The sequence below is a fragment of the Miscanthus floridulus genome, chromosome 10, assembly GCF_019320115.1.
Source record: "Miscanthus floridulus cultivar M001 chromosome 10, ASM1932011v1, whole genome shotgun sequence".
Classification (NCBI taxonomy): domain Eukaryota; kingdom Viridiplantae; phylum Streptophyta; class Magnoliopsida; order Poales; family Poaceae; genus Miscanthus; species Miscanthus floridulus.
The window spans coordinates 107,031,099-107,038,960 of record NC_089589.1 but is presented as its reverse complement, the minus strand read 5'-3'; positions in this window follow the sequence as shown (position 1 = coordinate 107,038,960).

Here is a 7,862-nt window from a genome sequence, read left to right as displayed (position 1 = left end):
AGATATACAAAAGCTTACAGGTTGCATGGCTGCTTTAAGCCGCTTCATATCACGCCTAGGCGAAAAAGGGTTACCCTTCTTTAAGCTCCTCAAGGCCTCTGAGCACTTTTCTTGGTCGGAGGAGGCAGACTCAGCTTTCGAGCAGCTCAAGTTGTTCTTGACAAAGCCGTCGATCATGACAGCGCCAAGGCCAGATGAGACTCTGCTCATATACATCGCCGCCACTTCTCGCGTCGTGAGTATAGCTATCATCATTGAACGCGAGGAAGCCGGGCATGCTTATAGGGTGCAACATCCGGTCTACTTTATCAGTGAAGTACTCAATGAGCCAAAAACTCGTTATCCTTAGGTACAAAAGCTGTTATACGCAATTCCGATTACGTCGCGCAAGCTTCGGCATTACTTCAAATACTACAAGATCGCCGTGGTCACTGAGTTTCCCCTGGGGGACATTCTTTGCAACAAAGAAGCCAATGGCTGCATCATTAAGTGGGCTGTTGAGCTCGGCACCTATTCCATTGAATTCAGAAGTAGACCTACCATTAAGTCACAGGCGCTCGTGACTTCGTCGCTGAATGGACCGAGATCCAAGAGCCCATCACCGCCGCTTGCCCCGAGCACTGGGTGATGTACTTTGATGGTGCCCTTAACATGAATGGTGCCGGTGCGGGCATTCTGTTCATTACGCCGACCACGGATAAGCTACGTTACGTTCTTCGGATACACTTCCCGGCCTCCAACAACACCACGGAATACGAAGCATGTCTCCATGGTGTTCGTATAGCCATCGCGCTCGGCGTCAAGCGCCTCATGGTGTACGGAGACTCCGCGTTGGTTATCAACCAGCTCAACAAAGACTGGTCCTGTTCGAGTGAGAAGATGGACGCATACTGCGCTAAAATCAGGAAGCTTGAAGGGAAGTTCTACGGTATCGAGTACCACCACGTGGTACGAGATCAAAATCAACCAGCCGACCAGCTCTCAAAAATAGGTTCGTCTCGCGCCGCGGTTCTGCCGGGGGTCTTTGTGCAAGATCTCCTGGTGCCATCCATTAAAGAAGAAAAGGAAGTTGAGGTGGTTCCCCCTGCCGAGCAGTTGGTACTTGCAGTGCCTTCGCCGGTCACCGATTGGAGGGAGCAATTCATCAAGTACCTCAACGACTCTGAAGTACCCGCCGACAAGACCGACACCGAACACCTAATCCACTGAAGTAAGCACTACGTGTTGGTAGGCGGTAACTTGATGAGGAAGAGTGCCAAGGAAGGGATATTGCAGAAGTGCGTCCCTCAAGACGAAGGAGTGAAGTGCGTCCCTCGAGAAACCTAGTTGGCAAAGCTTTCCGAGCTGGTCTCTACTGGCCCACGGCCATCTCCGACGCAGAAGACCTCGTCCGGCGCTGTGAAGGATGTTAGTTCTTCGCCAAGCAAATACACATACCGGCACATCAATTGCAGACCATCCAAGCTTCTTGGCCTTTCGCATGCTGGGGACTGGACATGATTGGGCCCTTCAAGCCAGCGCCAGGAGGTTTCAGGTATGTATACGTCGCCATTGATAAGTTCTCCAAGTGGATCAAGTACAAACTGCTTGTTTCAGCTACTGCAAAGAAAGCAGTCGACCTCTTTGAAGATATCATACACAGGTTCGGTCTCCCGAACAGCATTATCACCGACCTCGGAACCATGTTTACTGGCCATCATTTTTGGGATTTCTGTGAAGGCTGGTGCATCACCGTTAAGTACGTTTCCGTTGCTCATCCTAGAGCTAATGGCCAGGTTGAGCGGGCTAATGGTATGATCCTTGACGCCCTCAAAAAGGGGCTATATCAGAAAGAAGAAAAGCATCCGGGTAGATGACACAAAGAGCTACCGGCTGTGGTCTGGGGACTGCGCACTCAAGCTAGTCACAGTACCGGTGTGTCTCCATATTTTTTGGTCTATGGCTCAGAGGCCATACTACCAGCAGATGTTGCCTTCCGAGCACCCAGGGTGGAAAATTATGTTGAAGAGCAGGCCGTGGCTGTTCGGACAGAGGACATTGACCGGGCCGAGGAAGAACGCCTGATCACCTGCGTCCGCACAGCTAAGTATCTAGAAGATCTGCGAAGGTACTATAACCGCAACGTAAAAGGTCGTTCATTCACCGTCGGCAACCTCGTTCTCTGCAGAAAACAAAAGACCGAAGGGTTGCACAAGCTTTCTTCCCCTTGGGAAGGGCCCTACGTCGTCAAAGAGGTCACCCGACCAGGATCTTATCGCTTATGTGACTTAGATGGGATTGATGTTCCAAACTCATGGCACATCGAGCACCTTATACGTTTCTACCCTTGAAACGCTCCAGATATGTACTCTCCATTTTATGATGAATAAAGTTTTGGTCTCCATAATTTGTCTCCATTTTTTCTCCTTTAACTCTCGATCTCCGCGTACGGTCACCGAAGCATTACGATACTCCATAACGATCTCCAAAACGCCAAACACGATTTCTCCAAAACGCCGAACATGATTTCTCCAAAACGCCGAACACAATTTCTCCAAAACGCCGAACACGATTTCTCCAAAACGTCGAACACGGTTTCTCCAAAACGTCGAACACGATTTCTCCAAAACGCCGAACACAATTTCTCCAAAACGCCGACCACGTCTTTTCCAAATCGCCAAACTCGATTTTTCCAAATCGCAGAGCATGTTTTCCATATAGCGAAAACATTCTTTGATCGGAGAGTAACATTTTTTCTTTGTTCTCTTCGGAGAAGACCCAGTTTCTGATTTCTCCCTACACGTGCTACGGGCTCCGCGCTCTACGTTATGGGCGGTCGGCTGCGGTCCTTTGGTCACACCTGTTTTTCCTACATGTCTACGGGCTCCGCGCTCGACGTTATGGATTATGGGTCAGCCAAGGCCGAGAGTTCAACATAGAATACATTGCTCGGACGCCGCTTGTGTTGCCATTATCTCCGAGTTCGTTTAACAAACAGCCGACCAGAACACGTTCAGCGCTGTTCTTTATGGAAAAAACTTAGCCACCAATTTTCTCCTACACGTGCACGGGCTCCGCACTCGACGTTATGGACTATGGGCTGGCCAAGGCCATAAGGACCAGCAGCAGACCCACTGGTCGGATGTTACTTGAACTATGCATAACCGCGTCCGGTTTGAAACTTCGAAGATTATTTCGCCAAATTATAAGCACACTGCATATATTGTATATACAAGCACCTAATGACAAATATTTGATAAGTATTTGTTTCTTGCGCTTTCGTGCTTTCTAACCATACTATCAAGATATTACAGACGATGTCCACCGGGGAGATCATTATGCTTCGCTGCTACCATCATTCTCTCCGAACAGGTATATATCGTTGGCCAACTTTTTCACCGCGTCCTCCACCACGTCTTCAAGCCACTGGGTCTCCGCTTCGCTTAGCCCTTCGGCGTACCCGCCCCCTATCGCCTCCAGGTTAGTGTCTAGATAGTTGGATCGGACAACAACAAGGGCGTGGGTAGCGGCAGTAACAACGACATCGCGGTTGAAGCTTTTAAAGCTTTCCCACACCGTCTTGCATCTTTCGATGATAATATCCAGGCGAGGTGGCCTACCGTCGGGATGAGGAGCAGTTTCTGGTTCGATGCAGTCGAGCACTAGTCTGATTCTGACAACTATGCCGTCAAAATTGTTCCTCTGGGTACGGGCGTCTTGCTCCAACACATCGAATTGTGCCTTGACCCTCCGACGATAGTCTGCATGCATTTTGAAGTTACATCAGGGAAGACATTAACCTCAGTAGAAAACCCGATCATGGGGTACTCACCGTCCAGCTCCTCGGTCAGTTTGTTCGCTCGCTCTGTCTCCTTCGCTTTCTCCTCCTGGAGTTATTCGAGGGCCTGGCGCAGCTGACCGAGCTCCGCGTCTTGTTCTACAAGTACATCATTCATCAACAAAAGTAATCGTATCCGGCTATGTGAGGCATTTTTGTGGATCGAACGTACCTTTTTTCTCCTCAGAGACTTTTTGCAGCTTTTCCAATTGCTCGGAAGCATCTTTCAGTTGTGTAGAGGCAGTGATTAGCTGCTCAGACTTGCTCCGAAGTTGTTCTTTCGTAGTCGCCAGTTGTCCAGATAGGACTCCCTTCTGGTATTCTAGGTCCTGCGCGTTGGACTCCGCAAGGTCTCGCTCGCGCTGGGCCCTTTGAATATTCTTCTCCGAAAAGTTCATCGCCTCCTTGAGTTTTTTGTTCTCCTCGGCGAGGGGTTCCATCCTTTTAATCAACTAGTAACGGTGCTCAGTAGTTCGAGTCATCCCCTAGAAATGCACAATGACAATGACAGAAGGAAACAAACAATGACAACGAAGAATTTTCGGGATTTAGTATCAACCTTGATTTGTTTTACTACTCCGCCGAGGGCGGATTTCAGCCTTTTCATTTCTCTAGGGGTGTCCTCTTCCTCGACAACTACCACTTCGTCGCCACGCTTGCGAAGGATTCGGATAGATTGGGTTTGAGGCTCATCACGAACGATCTCCTCGACCTCGTCCTCCTCTTCCGCTGCAGTAGGGCTCACCGCAGGGGGGCTCCATGGTCAGACAGTGGGTCCGAGCATGACATGCGACCCTTCCGGGGGCACCGTTAGCTCCTCGAGCACCCTTGGTCTTGCCGACCCAGACTCTGCCGCCTCGCTGGCCACTATAGTTTTAGCTCCTGAGGGTCCGGCGCTACCCGACGTTGCTTTGGGCATCGTTGCCGAGCCGGCCTCTGCTGATGCCGGTCCCTCACCGTCTCCAGCTCCACCTGCAGCGGTTGTTGTTTGTTCCGCCAATCCCTGAGCACTGGGGGACCCTGACATGGGGGTGGCAGGTGCTACCTCTGCCTCGGGATCAGCTTGAGACTGCTTATCAGTCTGGGCGGATGACTTCGGATCCTCCATGTGTTTTGCGCTGCATCCGAACATTTGGTCAATCGCCCAAAAAACAGAGATCAAATAGCAAAACAATAACAATGCGAGGTTACTTACCATTTGGTCTGTCGGTGTGCTTTTTTAAATCAGCGAGGCCTGTTCAAGCCCCCGGGTGCGGCTGTGGGGTCGACCTCCATGTTATCGGGTGGGGGTCTATCCTCCTCTATAGTTAGCCTATGCTCCACCTGTTGTTCCGGTGTTTGCTCCGCCTGTACCACCGGGTTTCGCTCCGTTTACTGCTCGGGGACTACCGTCGCCTGCTGCTTGGGGACTGCCGTCGCCTGCTACTCGGGGACTTCATCGCTTCAACCTTGGTTGCTCCTCCACGCATTTTCTACGAGAAGTTGTTTGCACGCTAGGGGGAGGGGGGACTGTATTTTTGTCGTCATCAGACCACTCCATCACCAAAGCCCTCCGTGGATGGCTGGTCTGGTCGCCTCCTAGTGATATACCGCTCGGTCTACGGGGAGCGGCCGCCGCCGTTTTCCTCTTCTTCCGAGCCGGCTCGTCTGCCGCTGCCCGTTTTCCCCGAGATTTCTCCGATAACGGGGGGGGGGGGGATGCACCGTATGATCAACATCCGAATCTCTGGATTCTGATGAGATACCAATGGGACTTTCTTCAGGGTTTTTTGTTGGTCGGACATCCACCGCTGGCGGCCATTCAGCTCTCGGCACGTCTGAAAAATATACTGCTCTGTCCTGCGAATGGATCTTTGCATAAGTAAGTCAGTTCCCTGCTCAGCAAATTGACATTTGAATAATGATGGGTAAGATGATTACCTGAGGAGGCGGGTTGGTATAGTTGAAGGCCTTTGTTTCTTTCGGCCAGCTAAATGAGGCGCTGGAGGTGAATAGTTCTGTGGCGCAGCCTATTACTTCTTTCCTTGACAGCCATTCAGGTCTCTCTCGGGTTCTGTCGTCGTCGTCCCTATAGTCAAAAGCAGGATAGGCCCTTTCCTTGCAAGGCTGGACACGGCGTACTATGAAGCTTGCTGCCACAAGTTCACCTCTCAACTCCACACTTTGAATCAGGTCAAGGAGCTCCTTCACTTGCTCCATGTCAACACTTCTTGGTCTCTCCGACCAGCTTCTTTAGTTCTCCGGGATATGGTGCACGTTGCAGCGGACGATCGGGTGGTTCTGTTTCATGTAAAACCACTTGGCATTCCACCCTTTCAAGGAAGTGTTCAGTGGTACGCTGATATAATCGCTGGCCATTCCGTCCCGGAGCTACAGATATACGCCGCCGACCACCTTGGAGCCGCCGCCGCCTTTCTTCTTTAGCCAAAATAAATGTCTAAAGAGGTTGAAGTGCGGAGGAATCCCAAGAAACGCCTCATAGAAGTGAATAAAGATCGAGATGTGTAGTATAGTGTTGGGGTGGAGATTGCACAAACTGATCGACCAAAATACCAATAGATCTCGCAAGAAAGGATGAACAGGGAACCCCAATCCACGCCAAAAATAATCTTCAAAGACTACAACTTCATCGATGTTAGGCATTGGAAAGGGCTCACCAATGGCTGGACGCCATCCGCCAGTGACGCGGTCAGGAAGCACGCCCACCGTCACCATTCTTTCGAGCTCCGCTTCTCCGGTGCACAACGGCGTCCATTCTTCATCGCGGCTGGCTCCGCTTCCTGCTTTCTTTGGGCTTGTTTTCTTCGGGTTCGCAGCTCTCCTCTTCGGCGCCATCGCTCAGATCTAGATACGATCTGGCGTCGGTAGCGTTTGTGGCTTTGAATCTGGAGGTGTGGTGGCTGAGATGGAAGATGAAATGGCAGAGTGGCAAAGGTGGGCGGCGGTACTGTTACAACGCACTTTCCCCACCTTTACAACTCAAGGGTTTTTGGAAAACCGTTCCCGCGATCTGCGTCGCTGCGATTTCTCCGATGCGCCAAATGGGCCGTTACATGGGCTTCCACGTAAACCGCAGCCCACGACGCTCATTTATCGCTGCCTTCAGTTGCTCCTCGCCTAAATATCGCCGACTTCTCTGCCATTTATTGAGGTTAAGTAACTGACACTGTCCAGTTGTTAGTCCGGTTTTTTCTCCACGGTTGGATTACTCCTTTAACTCCGCCTGCAGCTCGGGGACTGGTGGTCTTTTCCGTTGGTTTTAGGTTGTTTTTCTGTTGCTGACCCTGGCACCACGTGACCGCATCACCTACTGTCAGGCTCAGGGACTAAGTGGGCACACTTCACCTTGCGGTGAATGTGCTGTGTTTCTTTTTGGGCCGCGCCCGGGGACTGGTTGCCTACTCGGCTGGTTTTCAGTTTTTTCTTCTAGTTTCGGATCCTGGCACCACAAGACTACATCATCTGCTACTAGGTTCGGGGACTAAGTGGGCACACTTCACCTCGCTGTAAGTGTGCGGGATTTTTTCTTGAAGACTGCATGACTATAGAGGAAGATTGACTCCTGCAATTTTGTTCGGACTCTAAGTGGGCACACTTGGTTCACTGCGGAGAAATTTTTGATTCTATACTTGAGCTCCTTACACCCTTATGGCAAGCCGTACTTGGGTCACGCTGCTCAGCGACAGGTCACACTGCTCGGCGACGGTTCACGCTGCTCGGCGACAGGTCGTGTTGCTCTACAACGGTTCACACTGCTCGGTGATGGTTCACGATGCTCGGCGACAGGTCGTGTTGCTCTGCAACGGTTCATACTGCTCGGCGACGGTTTACGCTGCTCGGCAGTTAAGCATGATGGTTGGACCATGGGCTTGACTGCTCGGCATCATTTGCAACTGCTCGGACAAGCTCAAGGCGGCATTGCACAACGGGTACAAGGTGCTCGGGGACTAGCTGTGGGGGGTACGACCCCAGATACCCATGGTAGACCACATGGGCTGCGCCCCTAGGGGTGGCCTAGCCCACAAGAAGAAGCCTTGCGAGGCAC